Below are 18,262 nucleotides of genomic sequence, written 5' to 3'. Positions count from 1 at the left end.
TAATATGTAAGTTTCAAGCTTCAGAGGTGAGGTTGCTATGCTAAATAAGTTCATGTAATTGTGTAGATGGATGTGGAAAATGCGAGAGAGCATCAAGATCGTCTTGCTAAAATGTGCAGCCTTCTATTTTGTCATGAAATGAAAGAAAGCAAAGCGTGTGAAGAACATCAAATCCAGGACATATCACCGGTTGTTCAAGACAGACAAACTGAAGGCATCCTTAGCAGACTTGGAGGCAGATCCAGAAGCTTCAAAAGATTCCGCTATGAAACTAGAATCTAAGCGCGCAGAGGTAGTTGTTAGTTTATTTTGACAATTTTTCTATTGTATATCTCCCTGATAAGCAATAAGTTTGCGAATCTATCATTCAGGAAAGGATGACGCTGAAGCACAGGAGTAACTTGAAATGGGCAAAGCGAATCGTTAAGCATGGCTTGTCTCTTCAAGATGAAGGCGCTCGAGTTGGCATTACAGCGCAACTCCAGCAGGATGCTCTTCTTACTCGAAAAGTGAATTCCATACAAGATGATTCTAGTAGTAGTAAGAGAAGGACGATGATGATGTTCCTGAAAGCAAATTAGAAGCAGAGCTTCTGTACAGAGGGAAAGAGAAGATCCTTAAAGTGATTGAAGAAGATAATGAGATCCCAAAGTCTGGAGTTTTTTCATTTCCTTTCATGGTGCGCTTTTAGTTTTACATCACGTGGTTCTGTTTGTGCATTTGGTTACTAAATGTAATTTTGTTTGCGTTGTTGCAGTTGCATGACTAAAAGCACCATATTTTTTTTCTTATATACAGGAGCATACTGTGAAAAAGCTTGTGGATGCAACGTATGGGGAAGCATGGCTAGATTATGAAGAATTGGTGGAATCCTCAAGGAAATTTGAGGATGCCAACACTAAGGAGAATGTAGATCAATGAAGGTGACTCGCAAAAGATGTTTCTTTGTATTGTCATGTGTAGTAGCATGATGCTGACATGAAGTGGAAATGAGATATGCTGGTTTAGGTAGCATCAGATGCAAATTTGCTTGTAAATTATTTTTTCCGGTCTCATGCAATTTAGATAATCGAAAAGCACATGAGCTGCTTGCTCAACTAGTGCTACAGTGATGGGACTGAATGATGTAGGATGTAATAATGGTTTTAACACGTTGTCTTTTTGGAACTCAATGGCCTGTTATTTTGGTCTAAGGGTGTAGTGATTTCACACTTCTCTGTTAGTTCAGTTTAGTTGCTGTGAGATTCTATGACCTTTTACATATCTAGGTAAACAACTGATATTCACACTGTATTATTGATTGCCTGCAGTTTCAACAACTCGCCTGTTATCCCTTGTGCATCTTTGCCGGCCTCCTGATACAGCCAGAGTCGCCGATGTGCCCCGAGGAAGGACAAAGTACCAAGTCTACGACACGGACCTACGACAGAGTCATCGCCGGCTTAGGTGCATGTTCCCCTCTCTGTGTGGATTCTGTTTTATCTTTGCCTACTATGTGTTCAGGGTTTAGGGTCCAAGCATGCTACGGGGATGCTTTTGTGCTTTGTTTATTACTCAACTGTTTCATTCAAATATGGGACCTATAAGCTATCCTTTTATTGATGTTTGCTTACAAATCCTGGAGCTATTCTTGATCTATTCAGAGACATTGTTAGAAATTTATTACCAATGATCACCTTATTTGGTTGCAGTAGTTCATTTTTGCGGTTAGTCGTGTTAGTATACTGAGCTGAGAACGTTTGTTAATTTTTTATGGCCTGCGATGTTGCAGCTCTGGCCGCCCTGTGTGGTAGGGGGTTACTTCTCCTAGTGCAGTAATACCAACTTGGAGTGTGTCGTGTCTGCGACTACCTTATGTGCAGCCCCTGCTAATCAATGGGGCAGACAAAGTAAGCTGAGAAGCTTTGGAGTACAAGCAGCACGGAACCACCATGGCGTTGTTGCCGGGCGTGCCTTCAAGGACCATGGTGAAGAGACGGTGTTTTCTGGCATGAGTTTGGTTCAGGAAGCAGCTTTGCTTATGACGGTGCTCATTCCTGCGCGGTGTCTCTGGTGGTCTCTTTTTCTTCCACTCCGGCATAGGCAAGCCACTTCAGTTTCTCTCCCCTGCTTTCTCTTATGCTCTGTGTGCCCATGGCCACTGAGCCATGGTAGGTGTTCAGCATGGGTTTAGTTCTGCGACCATAGAAGTTTCACACTTCACACGCTGATTAATGCGATGGTTCGGATTGGGTTAATACCAAGTATTTTCCATTTGATGCCTGAAGCATTAACCAGTTACCAACTGGACAAACCACTAATCAATTACCAACTGAAGAGAGTGATTTTTTAGAAAGAAAAACAATTTATATGCCTAACTTAATGAACATTTACAGAACTCAACCAATGACACTATTTGGTCAAGCATATCTGCTAGTGTCATTATTTGATAATTTTCCTGCGGTTCTTTATGAATGATGCTTGCTTTTTAGGACATCACTATAGAGGTGTAATTTTTTGGATGAAAAAAGTGATATTAGGATCTCCTATTTAACCTTTGTGCATTTCTCTGATACATTACTTTTATCAGTCTTTGGTGTTATGGCCAATTTACGTGCTGGTTGAGATGATTGTGGATACCTTCCTGTGACGGTGACCATCATCTGGTCAACCATAAACTGTATGGTGCTATATCATGTTATTGTTCCGTGCAGCAGCATCCACGTCACAATTTGGTACAGTTTTAATGAAATGGCAGGATATGCCATGGGCAACCTCCTAGGGATGTTGGTTAATATTCCTGTTAGATTTAGTTGATTTCTTCACTTTCTATGTCGATGGTTTTAGATTATCAGTATAAGAGGCTAGTGTTATTTTAATCTACATTGTTTTTGGTTTTAATACATTGACTGGAGACTAGTTTCATAGTTATTATTTATTATTGTGCAGTCAGTAGAAGTGTGCTTTAAAATTTAATTCTAGAAATATAATTCATCTATTTGTGTTAGTAGTCCTTCAGTTGTGTTGGGAATGAACTCTTATATTTGTATAAATGTGTGGATCTGCAGATCCTCCTGAGGGGACTCAAGAATGCCAGTAAGGCATTGAGGCACTTTGGCATGCCTCCTGGCGTGATGCATAGCCACACCAGCCATACATGCACTCCAAGGAAAGTTAGTTTGAGAAGGCTCATGGTAGGAGGAATAGCCGTGGCTTCAAGGTTTGTTTAAGTCAGCCTCTCTCTTCTTAGTTGTTGGTGTGGAGCGAATGTTGTTCTGTTTGCGCGATTGCCAGTAATTAGTAAAGTACTACCTCTGTTTGGAATTAGTTTGTCGCTGAAATGGATGTATCTAAACCTATTGTAGTGCTAGCTACATCCTTTTGAGCGACAAGTAATTCCGGACGAAGGGAGTACTTTGTACTCATAGTAGCATAATCTATTGCCGTGTAGGTAGCATGGTAGAAGAGTGGCTAATATATAAGCTAGTCCAGTGTTCAGTCTGAGCTCTACTCTCCTGTGGCCATCATGTGCACTTGTTTGTTTTTTCTCCTGAGACTTAAACACATGTAACAATGGCTATTCTCTCAGGCACATGTACACAACGAGACACATGTTTGAATCAGGGACTAGAGACTCTAAGGGTATACCAGAATTATTAATAAATGTAAGACTGTTCATAGTAGAACATTCTAAACATCCGTACCGTTTAGTTAATTTGCCCATGGTAAATACCAGAACTTCGTGTTGAAACAGGGACTAGAGAGCCTAATGGTACACAAATGTCATTAATTAGTACTCGTTATAGTAAAACATTTTACGCCTCTATACAGTTTACTGAAACCCTAGGGGTATGCCCAGTTCCATATGTGGAACCAGGTCTGAAATCTTCAGTATTGTTGACTAGAAATATATGAAATAGAAAAATACTGTTGATTGGACCTGAACTTGACGCACCGTGGTAAAGACTGAGTTCTATTACTGATTAATTGGGAGCTACAATACAGAGGGACCATGTATTATGTTGCGGCTCTTTAGCCTCAGTTTTAAATCCCAACATGGTGGCTTGTAGCAAGGTGTTTCATCTTTGAAGTCTGTACAATCACTGTCATACTGCCTACTATTAATTTGATTATGCATGCTCCTGTTTTGCTCTTTATACAAGATAACTTTTGTTTGACCGTCTAAGAGGAAAACAATTAGCATTTGCAGAGAATTAAAAGAGTGAAACACACTGCAGCTCTAGATAAAAACCCTTCTGAAATTCAGAACGTCACTAGCTAGTTAAGGGGTTTGAGATTTTAGCACTTCAATTAATCTGTTCTTTGTTTCCATTCAGTCATGTCCATTTAATCACTTCAGTTAACCGGAGGGCAATAAGACAGGCGGATGGAATTTGTCTTATACTTTAGAGGCTCGAGAATTTTGAACTTTGATGTTGTTCAATGCTGGTGAAACTTGAGTTGCATGCTTAGAGAATAAGACTTACATGCTGATCATATATTGACTGGTTAATTGAATCCATAGCAACTGTTTACCTTTGCTATGGATTTAGTTAGTATGATTGTGGGCTTGCGTCCTATTAAAATTTGAGTCAATCTTCCACCTGAAAATTTGTTCCTTCTTTTGCTGCACACTAATAGCTAGAGATTGACTAGGACCTTGACCTTGTTGTCTTTTTATCTCCACTTGATTTGAACCCTCTAGTTTTGTTGCTAGCATGTCGTGCGACTATAAAATCATCAAAGAACTCTATTCTTGGTGTCATGAACTTGGACACATGATTTACTAAGAAAACTATGCAGTTTAAACTTCCATGTGAAATATGAAACGACAGACATTGCCGTGCAGCGATTGTAGTGTCCTTCTGCATGTGTTTCTTACCACTTGTTATGTTGCCAAAATGTCTAGCAAAGATTCTCTCGACTTCTCAAAAAAAATTCCTTGGTTGTAAGAATCAGACTAGTTATGCTTTGAGCAACTCATGGATGATGTATATACGTTTCTAGAGGCTCCACTTATAATAAATAAATATTGAAGTTAAAAAAAAAGTTGCACCTGAAAACGTCTTCTCGTCTTCTCCTCAATAAGCGCCATCGGAAACAGCTCCTCGCAAGTCATTAACGCATTTTAGCGGCCGCTGAGACTCCACACGATCCATTCGGTCAGTGCAACTGCTGCAAGGCAGTTGCCAACAACACTACTTCTCATCCCCCGCACTTCCTCTCTCACAATGCCATACCAGAACCGCGGTGCTATCCCTTCCACTCTCGCTCTCTCTCTCTCTCTCCCTAAGCCATTGTTGCGCCGCAGCCCCATGGTGAACCCCTGCAAGGCTTGCTTGCGATGCAGGACAATGGCCTCAGGGATACGATTGCGTGTGTCGACCTGCTGGACCGCATTCGAGTTTCTGGAACCCATTGCAGACTTGGCCAGGACGTGCGTCGGGTTAATCCGGAGGTGGTCAAGTTGTTGGATTTCCCGTCGTCCTCGAAAATGGTGTTTTCTGGGAGAAAGGCCCTGGACACATGTGTGTGCTGACTCTGATGGACTGGCCGGCCGTGACGGCTAAGATCCTGTATGAACCTCCTCCTGAAAAGTCTTATATATGTCTGCCAGGTTTGCGCCCATCCAGCAATCATCTTCTCCCGCAACATCATCTTTTCGGATGCATTCGCAAACAACTAGTTCATTCGCTTGTTTCCATTGCGTACATTGTAGTGCTGTTTGGGAGCGAACGGTGATTGGGTGGCCTTTGCCAATGTACAAGGCGACATTCACCTGCACAATGTGTATAGTTGTCACAATGTTCGCCTTTCCCCTCCTTCCTGCCCAAAGTTTTGAACCGCTGAACCAAACCGGCGGGATGCTAGATTTCATGTACAACAATGTCAGGCTGGACCTGCTCAAGGTAGTCATATCCGCCGACGAGAAGATTTGGCTACATGGACTACATTGTCATTGATGTCTTCGGCAAAGCAATCGTCGTTAACACATGTTTCAATCCTTGTGCGGATCAGTGGCAAATAATGTCTCCGGCTGTTTTGGCACCGCACTATTATGAAGATGTTGTCTACGTTGCTAGCCGAATTTGCGCCTTCACCACAAGCGGTACTTGCTTTGTGTGGGATCTTTCAACCTACGGTACGTACATGAAAACCAGAGCATCTCAATAAACTATCTTTCTGTGATTTGTGTTGCACGATTGTTATGGCTTGCAGTCCACTGACGGTAATCTTGTTTGGTTTAAACGCCAGAGCGCTGGCTCCACCAAGGTTCCTACAGGCCTCGCTCCTGCAGAATGAAACGTGGCTCAAATTCTGGAACCTGGTGCTAGACACGAGTGATCACTCAAACAACATGTATCTTGTGCGCTCAGGCGGCGACATGACAGGGCAGGAGCAGGGTGTTGACCATGAAGATCGAATTGTGCGTCCCTACCCAACACTCAGTTGACGGGTATTTTGAAGGCACGCAGTGGCAACCCAACATCGACCTTGGTTCGCGATCTCTCTTTGTAGGACAAAGCTATCCCCTGATGATGGAGATGCCACCTTTTGATCAAGACGACAACGAGCTACCGTTCCTGAAGCGAGGATGCGTTTTCACAGCATGATGTCGCACTTCCTGCTTCAATGGTCCCCTCCCTAACATGTGCCGGTACAGCCTTGACGGTAGTCCGACGTTGGGTGTCTTCCTGAAGAGCACGGGGTTTGACCACCCAGTGTGGTTGGTGCAGTCTCTTTGTAACGCGGCGGACTGACATGAGCAGCAGGGGGAGTGAAGAAGAGGCTACCGTGGCTGCATGGACAATTTGGCGCGCCCTGTTAGTTTCTGCAGTAAGATCTGAACACATATATGGGTTTAGTTAGTTTCTGGAACTTATTTATGCAGTACCAGGTCACTGTGTGGTTTCTGAACTTATGTATGCGTCGGTATGTGTGGTTTCTTAACTTATGTATGCATGCTATCTATGTATCATCTATCTATGATATTTATCTAACTATGGTTTTTGGATGTTTGTTCTCATAGATAGATGAGTACTCTAGATAAATATATAGAAACCATGGTTAGATAAATATCATAGATAGATGAGTACTCTAGATAGATAGCATGTATACATAAGTTTAGAAACCACACATAGTTACACATACATAAGTTCATAAACCACACACAGTGACTTGCTGTTGCATAAATAAGTTTCAGAAACTAACTGAACCAATATATGTGTTCAGATCTTACTGCAGAAACTAACAAGGCGGGCCAAATTGTCCATGCGGCCACGATAGCCTCTTCTTCACTCCCCCTGTTGCTCATGCCAGTCCGCCGCGTTACGAAGAGACGGGACCAACCACACTGGGTGGTCAAACCCCGCGCTCTTCAGGAATACGCCCAACGTCGGAATACCATCAAAGATTGTACCGACACATGTCAGGGAGGGGACCATTGTAGGAGGAAGTGTGACGTCGTGCTGTGAAAAACGCATCCTCGCTTCAGGAACGGTAGCCCGTTGCCGTCTTGATCGGAAGGTGGCATCTCCATCATCAGGGGATAGCTTTGGCCTACAAAGTGAGAGCGTGAACCGAGGTTGATGTTGGTTTGCCACTGCGCACCTTCAAAATGTTGGCCCAGTCCGTCGAAGCGGAGCATCTGGCAACTTAGCGTTGGGTAGGGACGCACGATTCGATCTTCATGGTTGACACCCTACTCCTGCCCTGTCACGTCGCCGCCCGAGTGCACAAGATACATGTTGTTTGGGTGATCGCTCGTGTCTGGCACCAGTTTTCTAGAATTTGAGCCGCGGTTCGTCCTGCCAGAGCGGGGCCTGTAGGAACCTTGGTGGAGCCAGCGTTCCTGGCGTTTAAACCAAATGAGATTACCGTCAGTGGACTGCGAGCCATAGCAATCATGCAACACAAATCACAGAAAGATAGTTTATTCAGATGCTCTGGTTTTCATGTACGTACCGAAGGTGAAGGATCCCACACAAAGCAAGTACTGCTTGTAGTGACTGCGTAAATTTGGCCAGCAACGTAGACCACATCGTCATAGTAGTGCGCTGCCAAAACAACTCGAGACATTGTTTGCCATTGAACCGCACCAGGATTGAAATCTGTCTTACAGCGATTGCTTTGTCGAAGACAGCAATGACGATGTAGTCCGTGTAGCCAAATCTTCTCGTCGCCGGATGGGCGATGACTACCTTGAGCAGGTCCAGCCTGACATTGTTGTAGATGAAATCCAGCATCCCGCCGGTTTGGTTCACCGGTTCGAATCCTTGGGCAGAAGGGGAGGGGGGGAAGGCGAACGTTGTGACAACTGTACACATTGTGCAGGTGAATGTCACCTTGTACATCGGCGAAGGCCACCCAATCGCCGTTCTCTCCCAAACAACACTACAATGTAAGCAGTGGTACCAAGCGAATGAAGTAGTTGCTTGCGGATGCATCCTAAAAGATGATGTTGCGGGAGAAGATGATTGCTGGATGGGCGCAAACCTGACAGACATAAGACTTTTCAGGAGGAGGTTCGTACAGGATCCTCGCCGTCACGGCCGGCCAGTCCATCGGAGTCAGCACACACCTGTGTCCAGGGCCGTTCTCCCAGAAAACACCATTTTCGAGGATGGCAGGCAAGTCCAACAGGTTGTCCACCTCCGGATTAACTCGACACACGTCCTGGCCAAGTCTGCCTTGGGTTCGAGAAACTAGAATGCGGTCCAGCAGGTCGACGTGCGCCATCATATCCCTGAGGCCGTCGTCCTGCATCGCCAGCAAGCCTTGCAGGGGTTCACCGTGGGGCTCCAGCGCAGCCATGGCTTAGGGACAGAGAGAGAGCGTGAGTAGAAGGGATAGCACCACGGTTCTAGTATGGCATTGTGAGAGAGGAAGTGCGGGGGATGAGAAATAGTGTTGTTGGCAACTGCCTTGCGGCGGTTCCACTGACCGAATGGATCGTGTGGAGTCTCAGCGGCCGCTGAAGCGCGCCAATGACTTGCGAGGAGATATTTCTGATGGCGCTTATTGAGGAGAAGGTGAGAAGACGTTTTGTATGACCATTTTTAATTTCTGTTTTAACTCTCTCGGTGATTCATACGTAGGCCAAGCATCTAGAGACGGAGCAATCCCGAATCACTACAGATGAAGATTCCATCCCATATAACAAGGTAACTTTGTCGCGATGTTGCTACGCACATCCCAAATTATGTATGGTCCTTTACTCATCGAAATGTATTAAATGTGACGTGAGATACTCGTAAGTAGGTGCTGGTAATGGAATTTTAAGTTCGCTGACCAAAAATATGTTCGTCCAATTCAAAATATGTTCTTCAATTTAAAAAAACAACCAATTTTGAAAAAATGTTCACATTATAAAATATTATTCAAAAAAATTGTTCTGATTCAAAAGAAAATGCTTAAAAAATGTTCACAGGATAAAAAATTGTTCAAATTTGCAAATAGAAAAAAATATTTTCAAATTATATAAAATGTTCTTTGAATTACCAAATTTTTTTGACAACCATGATATTGTTTCGAAAAGGTGAACATTACCTTAATTTGTGAATAAATTTTAAAAATGGTATATTTTCTTGCATTTGAAAATAAATTTTCAAAATTATGCGATGAGATATAAACGGGGTCAGGGAGCTGGTGATGGCACGGGGTCGGTCCCGGAGCCGCAGGTCCCGGAGCCGGTGATGGCACGGGGTCAGGCCGACCAGTCGGCGGGGGAGCGCACCATCATGTCGGCGAGCAAGATCGAACTCATGCGCCTAGCGGTCCGGACGCGTCGGGGTCGTCCGGTGGCGGACCCGGCCGGGTGGGCTGGTGTCGAGGCCCTCCCTCTATGGCAACATGGCAGCCGGCGCCGGGTCGCGAGTAAAGTTCGGCTTGTTCATGTAAGTAAGAGGATGGAGTGGAGCTGCAGATTGGCCTCCATCTGCTCAAACCATGCATAGATACAGTTGTTTTGTTTAAACAGGCAAATATTTCCTTCTCCTTCTCCAAAAGATATGCGTTCCATTTATTTAAACAGGCAAATATTTTTTTAAATTTTCACCTAATTTTTTTAAATATTTGCATGTTTAAAGAAAATAAAAAAATAAATGGAGCATTTTGTTTTTCTGATGTATGTCAAAGAAGCATTTTGTTTTGCTCGATGGTCAGTAGGAAACCATGTCCGATCATGGGTCGGAGAGAACCCTGGTCAGGATGATCATGAGTGTTTAAATTCACACACCCACCCACCCACTGGCAGTACTAGCTCATACAAAGTCTCTTGAGATTATTTCTCCTAGTTCTTAATGTTCATGTAGATCTTCAAAATGTTTTGGTTGGATTTTGTGATGCAAGCAGCATAAGATCAGATCTGACTGAGTTTGGCCTCTCCTGCCTCAGTTTTCAAATTCATTATTTCCTTTCGCAAAAGGAGTTTTCTGAGTTGTTGTGGGTTGTGGCATAATAGAATCAGACCTTTTGAGCGTGTAATTATTCGAAGGCCTTTTGAGCTCAATGTTTGTGCCAAATCAAATATGTTCATCTCCTCGCCTTGCAGCAGTGCTATCCCAGAGATTATGCAAGGATCATGAACACACTCCACCCCTAATTTTGTTTCCATTCACTATCAATCTGTTCGTGCTTTGCCCAATACTTGACAAATCATAGTTTTGCTAGTGCTGATAGAGTTTACTTGTTTTCCATGTCAGGTCAGGGTAGTAGTTTTGCTGTAGTATCTTATAATGCTTAGGAGAATTGTGTTCATTAATGAGCAAAAAGAATCTGACCTAGCCATGCCGTGCCCTGTGGGGCCCACCTGGCTCTTTGTCATCTGTCTTCTAGCTCTTTGCCGTCAGCTGGCCGAGGGCAAAGAAGCAGCTGACGGCAAATAGCATTTTTGCCATCTGCACTTTCTTTGCCGTCCGCTTTGTGGAAGCGGACGGCAAAGCTGGCAGACGGCAAAATGCCAGATTCCAGTAGTGGGACCTACCTTCTCATCTCTATCTCAATCCATACGAATAGAATTTGAGAATGAAACCACAGATCTAAACTCCCCCAATCATTGAGCTCCCGCACACAGAACCGACAAGCAACAAAATACATCCTTGATGTAATTATAGAGGAAACTGGGGCGGAGATCAACCTCTTATGCCGGTGCCGACAGTTCCCTCACTCCATGTCGCATCTCTCTCCACCGCTCTAACAAGGGGGGCATGGATACCAAACTTCAAGGAACCAGAAGAAGTACCGGCGATGAGGTCCGACTTGAGGTGCCCAGCCCGTAGGCTGGCGCCCACTCCAGGAACGGGAAGAAGTATCGAAGCGCCGCCGCCACGTGCGGTCTGGCAGCTCGCTCACGCACCGGCACCGCCACGTGGAATGGGCCACCTGGGAAGAGTCTCCTTGAGGTACCACCAGAAATCCACCAACGGCCGCGCCTTACCATGAACATTAGAAAATGGTAAGTAATGAAGAAATGTCCATGACCAAAAAGCCAGGTCATAAATTGAACATTCGGAAAAATGAATGAGATGCAAATCATTTTGTGGTTTGAGTGCTGCTCATTGTACATGAGTGACTTGGTTGAAGTGAAGAAAAAGAAAAATACCTTTTGGTTTTGGTTGAGCTTTCCTGCAAGTGCTAGCAATAGGGGATTTTGCCACAACATGGTGCTCCAAGAAGAAGAGTCATCCATTTATGTATGCGCACGAAACAAATGCAGAAGAAAATCTCAGAGATCTTCATGCTCACCTAAATAAGATTGCAGAAGAAAATGTATCATGAGACATTCTAAATTGCAAAAAATAGGAAACTAAAATACTTGAAAACTTGGAGGGTTCTACATCAGTACACCTCAAACAAACCCCTCCATCACTATCAGCATTGTAGAATATATTGCAAGCCTGTTAAACGAACAAATAAGCAGGCTAACAATGTAAAATATTTGATGGCGATGAATGTCAGGATGAGCGAAGGTGAACCAAAAAAGATAAGAAACTGATGTATTGAGTTAGAGGAAATTTGCAACAATGGATGATAGGAATTCAAACATATCAAGGGCATTTATTTACATTCAGATGTCAATTTTTAAAAAGAGTCAGCTCCCCAAATATAAACCAGACATTTAATTTCAGTATCTTTTGAATTCATGAAACGAACTCGTTTTGGGTATAAAGAAGAGTGGAATCAAATCTTCAAAACACAAGAAGTACGACAAATAATCAACAATGATTCACAGCGAAATTGCACAGTATCCTCACCTGCTACTGGTACCTCCCCTCTACATCACCACCCGGGGCAACTGCCGCCACCACTGCCACCATGGTCATCTTTTGGATCTCGTCGCCGATGGCTAAACACCTGAGCAGGATCCTGGATAACATATGTGGCGTCACCGCCGCCAGCTCGTGCTTGACTGGGACAAGGTGCATGTCCTCACAGGGGCTTCCACCCCAATCCTCACCCTGCACGCACAGAATGAAAATGACGAGACGATCGCATCATGAATTAAGCAACTATAAATGTAACCTACACTGATATTAGTGTCCTAATCTTTGACCACATGTCCCAACTGAATCTGTAAGGTACCCTACATAATCAGGAACACACGCATATACATGCCAATTCCTCTGGTTTATATGTAACATGCTATAACTTCTTATACTCTGCTTCATGTGTCAATTGGCAGAATGTTCGTTAAATCACCGATTTTTAAAGATGCAAGTACATCTGAGCAGTATCAGCTATAACTACAGATCATAACACTAAATGCAAAATCATCTAGATCTCAAGGCGCAGTACTTGTTTAAGATATCTTTTCTTATCAGTGCCTGCAATGTTTATGCCTACACTAATAAGTCCAGTTTTCAGTCACAATGGGCATGTAACACTGCAAATCGACATACCTTTTGATCCAGCCTGGAGCTTTAGGATCCATTACGCCTACCGACTGCTTGGAGGCCGGCAGCAAGACCTCCATCCCAGCATCGGCCACGCCCTCCGCCGCACAGATCTGTCCATCCGCGCCTAACACCGACACCTCAGGTTGCTACTCACCAGTCGTGGTCGCTGCTACTCCTGCATCGGGATGTCACTGTCGTTCACATCCTCTAGGAGCGTGAATCTGGCAATTGATACGAGCAAACATGGGATTGATCGCTGTTGAGGGGTCTTATAGTGCAGCGGTGGCGCGACACGTCAATCATTCCAAACAAATATTTTTTAAGAATATAAAAGGCCTCATGCCTGGCTAATAACCCTAACATAGCATTCCAACTGGATATGTGTGACTGTAAGCAACTAAATAGCTGTTCAATTGTTCAAGAGATCAAACGAATCAACAACACCTCTGTAATGATAAAAGTATAAAGTTGCAATTTAACATGAGACTATATGTGCTTGCGTTGATAAGAAACCAAGAATACCTTGGCATGCACTACTAGGGAAAAGCCTATACACAGAATCTTACCAGCAGCGCTCCCCAAAATACCACGCTACTGCTATTTAGCAGCAGCGCGTGTTATCGAAACGCGCTGCTGACAGGAAAATAGCAGTAGCGCGTCCACCACAAACCGCGCTACTGCTATAATTGCCATGACCTCGCCCCCCGCTAGTTATAGCAGTAGCGCACTATACTGAACAGCGCTACTGCTATAGAAGTTAGCAGCAGCGCACTTCTAGGAAAACCGCTACTGCTAAGATCAGCCCACAAGTTTAGTCCCACCTCGCTCTGTGAACAGGGTGTTTACAACCTTAAATATGTTATTTCTGAAACTACCACAATCAGTTGGTCTTCACTGAACTCTATGTGTAAAATTTGTGGCCGCAATATGAGTCCTCTCCGGTCCTACCGGAGAGGACTCATATTGACAATTCAGATTGTACACAAAAAGATCATTGATGGCCAATGTATTTTTGCATTGACGTATTTTTTGTATAGTTACACTTAGCAGTAGCGGTTTATATGCAAAGCGCTACTGCTATTCAGATTAGCTATAGCGCGTTTTGGCAAACGCGCTACAACTATCCCTACCTTATCCCCACGCGCACGACCGGCCCTCACTCACACTCTCACTCTCGCCCCCGTGCCGATAACCGTTGTCGTGCGTCGTCGTCGCCGCCGCCTTCGTCCGTCGGCCGCCGAGGTACTCCCCTCCTTCCGTCCCTCCTCCCTCCTCCTCGCACATCCTCCCTCCACCTGCGTCCGCCCCTCCCTCCTCCTCCGCCGCCCTCCCTCCGCATGTGGCTGCTCCTCCTCCCTCCTCCGCCGGCAGCCCTCCTCCCACCGCCCTCGACCTCGCCGCCCCTAGCTACCTCTCCGTCGCCCCCCACCCCCTACCACTAGTTAGTACTAGATTTAGTAGTTGTAGATGTTAATTTAGGGTTCATAGCTAGTACTAGATGTTGCTTAGTTAGTACTAGATTTTTAGTAGTAGTAGATGTTAATTACTAGTAGTGATGGTACTAGTTAACTAGGGCAGTATGATTAATAGTAGTTGTAGTTGAACTACTTTATTTGTAGTTGAACTAGTTTAGTAAGTAAATTAATAAACTAGTTGAACTAGTTGAATTAATAGAACTAATGTATTTTTAGTAAGATAATTAATATAACTAGTTGAACTACTTTATTTTTAGAAAGAACTAGTTTTTTTCTATTTATAGTAAGTTTATATTTAGTAAGAACTAGTTGAATTAATAAAACTAGTTGAACATGTCATATTTGTTGTTATTTTTTAGTTTAAGCAATTATTCGGGATGTATTAGTGATAACTTATATGGTTTCAGGTGACCACCATCGTCCCCGTCATCGACCCCCTCCGACATCCCCGCCGTCGTCCCAGTCACCGACCCCCTCCGACATCGAGGTGAGACTAGCCAAATATCCTTGTATATCTTGTGTTGTTGCTCAAATAGGATATGTGGTTGCCCAAGTGGCCGTTCATGTTCAGTTTACATCTCTGAGTGGCCTATGTTTTGCCGGAGTGTTGATTAATTTCTGTTCCGGCAAATTTCAGGCGCTCGATATGTCCTTTTTTTTAGCAAAGGTCATGCCGGATTTTTTCGTGAATTCTGGCATGACTTGTGCTAGAATATGTACAAGTTTAATCTTTGAATTATGAACGTAGGAAATGTCGTATTCGGACGACGACAGTCTCCCGGGGGAGTGTAGCTGGTGCCACGACGATCGAGGTATGTGCGACAGGTTCGTTCAGCTGGACGAAGATCGGCCCTTCAGCATTAAGCTCGAGGAGACCTTCGATTGTGAAACGGTACGCAACAACGACAAGTGTTTTTTTCGTAATTAAGCATGACTTCAACTATTTCAACGTCTAATTTTCATATTTTACAATTCGACTAGCTTATCACATGCCATGCAAGACGCTATGTCTTGGAGAGGATGGGTTTTGAAGACCATCAAAATTTCGAAACAAAGAAAATACACCTAAGGACCCATCATGATATGGGTTTTGAAGTAAATCTGTGCAATGCTTAGAGCGTAACCCATTTTGGTTACCAAAATTGGAAAGCACTTTGCAAAATGTATGGTTTTTATGAGGGTATGATTGTCACCATGGATCTTGGTGATCCTGACATCGAGCAAGACAATATGGACATTTGGGTCCTTGTTGATACGCTTCCGATTGTATCGCTATGTGAGTTTCTCAAACATAGTTATTAACTAATTTATATTGTTTATTTGAAAATAGTTGATAGCTTATTTCCATTGACAGCTTATTTTGATTCTTTAAAGACTGTGCGGAAGATGGTAGATAAAACCCACTACACCGATGGCACCGAATTAACGTATAAGGAGAAAAATCATCTGATCGCATTTTGTACTCTTCTTGAGAATTACAATAATTATTATCGAGCTCCTCCAAATTATGGTGAATATGTGCCACTACTGCATGTGTTGAACCACGGTAACTTCTCTGGAGATACCCTGGTAAGATTTTTTACTATTACGACATCCATGCATGTTTTGCATACTTCTAAAACTAGTACATCATTGTTAACTACGAAGTTATTATTATGTTTTTCAACAAAAACTTCCGATGGATTGTGTGCCTCATCTGATGTCTCTGCATGGTCGCCTCTCAGTTCTGAACATACTGCCAGGTAAATCTACGGAGCTCACCTGTGCATATCGGATTCTAAAACCCGTGAACACATGTTCATCAAAGAATGGAAGAAATGTATGGACATTCGCAAGTTGGAAGTAACATTCAACGAAAGGCAAGAATTGGAGACAGGCTAATCTCCATTCTCCATAATGGAGAGTCAGGGGCTATCTTGTTTTTTGGTATTTTACCTTAGAAAATGTAGTAGGTCTTAATCGAATGTAATAGGTCCTATGAGGTACAATATGTTTATTATGTGCTAATGTGTTAGAGTTGACAACGAGGAGTACTTGTGATTACGACTAGTGATCAATTTGCTATGTGATGTCATTGATGAAAATGATGATCTTGAGGAGGTGTTATATGACAATGATGTATTATGATGATAAGTTGTTAATGATATGATGATGATGATGATATTATTATATCATTGGGTGAAAGAACCGCGGATTAGTCTCAAGTGGATGGACGTCCACTTGAAACTAGTCCACAGTTCTTTCACCCCGTGATGTAATAACTCATTATGATGTAAAAACAATCTCTAAATTCCTGTTGTATGAAAACTTGTGTAAAGGTGTATGAATACAATATGAAATAAAAAAGAAATAAAATACTAAATAATAGTAGTAGCGCGGGAAAGGAGAAGCGCTACTACTAATTACCAGTAGCGCTGTTCTGACGAAGCGCTACTACTAAGTCAATTTAGCAGTAGCGTGGATCTAAAACCCACGCTACTGCTAGGCTTTTCCCTAGTAGTGATGAGAGAACAATAAAATGCTGCCGTTTTGATGAGGAATAGCGACACAGATAACTGCACGACTGAACCCAAGAACCTTCTAAAGTCCTTTTAAAAAGCAAGTAATTCCAGAAAATGATAACCGAGGAATTAATCCAAATAAAATGAGATCGTTTTTGTCATCTTTCTAATTTGCTGGTCTCAGCAGCTAAAGGTCCATCCTAGATATTGCATTATATAACCACATGAGTAATTGCAATTGCCTTGACCAGGAGAAAGAGAATCTATAAGCTTGTCGGTTCATGACAGCCATGAGCTTCACATCATCCTAAAACTCTACAATATCACATCATGCTTGGTGAAAATAATATGCTAAAATATTCAGTTTGGAAATCACAACAGTTCGAATGGACAGAAGAATTATTGTTAGATAGTAAGGTCCCGTTCAGCAAACCACCGCTCCTTGAAATACCAGGATCTGCGGAGGTACTGTTTGCTCGCTCCAACATTTTAAGCTACTGCTTCGTCCGCTCCGGGAGCGGAGTCGTGGAGCCGGAGGGACTCCGAACAGGCCTTAAGCCTAAATTTATTCTGTTTTTGGCAGAGAACGGAGAATAGGGAAACGTACAGTGCTTGGTAGATGCAGTTTGATAGGAAACAAGTACGTACTGCTCTTGATACTTACTTGAACAACAGTACAGACAACGTCATAGGAAATCAGTTATGCAAAAAAGAAAATGGCCAAATCTATATAGCCTGTTCGAAGTTTCATTCTTGTTAATTGCAGATGCATGGTAGGTTGTACAAGACATTCTCTTAGAATTAGATTTACTTTCAAGTGTCTTGTTGTAGTCAATTATCACAAATACATACTATGTAAAAACCTAGCTAGATCCAAATCTCCAGGACAGCAAGGTACCAACATAACAAGACTGGCCCAAAATTTATTTGGAACCTAGCTAGACCTGAGAATCTACTCCACAAGAAGAAACTAACAACCTGTTTACAAAAACCTAGCCAGTACTTGACTCCTCTCCTCAAACGGGAAGGGAGAGAGGCCACCAAATGGTACAGGAACATAACAGGAGAAGAAGCTCACCCAGCTAGACTGTGGCGGGCGTGGTCGCTGGAAGCAGAGGCGGAGCGAGCGCAGTTGATGCGAAGACCAACTTAGGGAATGAGGGGGCCATCTTCTTCCTCTCCCGTGGCCTCCATGTCCTCCTCTTCTTCCACCCCCATGACCTCTTCTCCGTCCTCCCCCATGACCTACTCTCTAGGGTTATCTGTGGGGGCGCAAGCGGGGGCGTAGAGTAGCGGCTAGGGCAGGAAATTGGTAGAGTCGGGCGAGGTGGAGTCCCGTCTATTGATTGAAGCGCCGGAGACGGCCATGCCCAATAGGAATCGGTGGTGGCGGCGGCGGTGGCGGTGTTTT

The 18,262-nt window shown here is 43.5% G+C and overlaps 1 long non-coding RNA gene across 1 annotated transcript; it reads left to right on the top strand.

Moving 5' to 3' along the window:
* The first annotated feature begins 3,051 nt into the window (after nucleotides 1–3,051).
* Nucleotides 3,052–6,975, top strand: LOC123162210 (uncharacterized). Its single transcript, XR_006481100.1, has 2 exons — nucleotides 3,052–6,121; nucleotides 6,235–6,975. It is a non-coding gene; the product is annotated as an uncharacterized lncRNA (long non-coding RNA).
* Nucleotides 6,976–18,262: the final 11,287 nt, after the last annotated feature.

The sequence above is a fragment of the Triticum aestivum genome, chromosome 7B, assembly GCF_018294505.1.
Source record: "Triticum aestivum cultivar Chinese Spring chromosome 7B, IWGSC CS RefSeq v2.1, whole genome shotgun sequence".
In the NCBI taxonomy this organism is placed as follows: Eukaryota; Viridiplantae; Streptophyta; class Magnoliopsida; order Poales; family Poaceae; genus Triticum; species Triticum aestivum.
The sequence above is the reverse complement of the archived record's forward strand: the minus strand, read 5'-3'. Positions and strand labels throughout refer to the sequence as shown.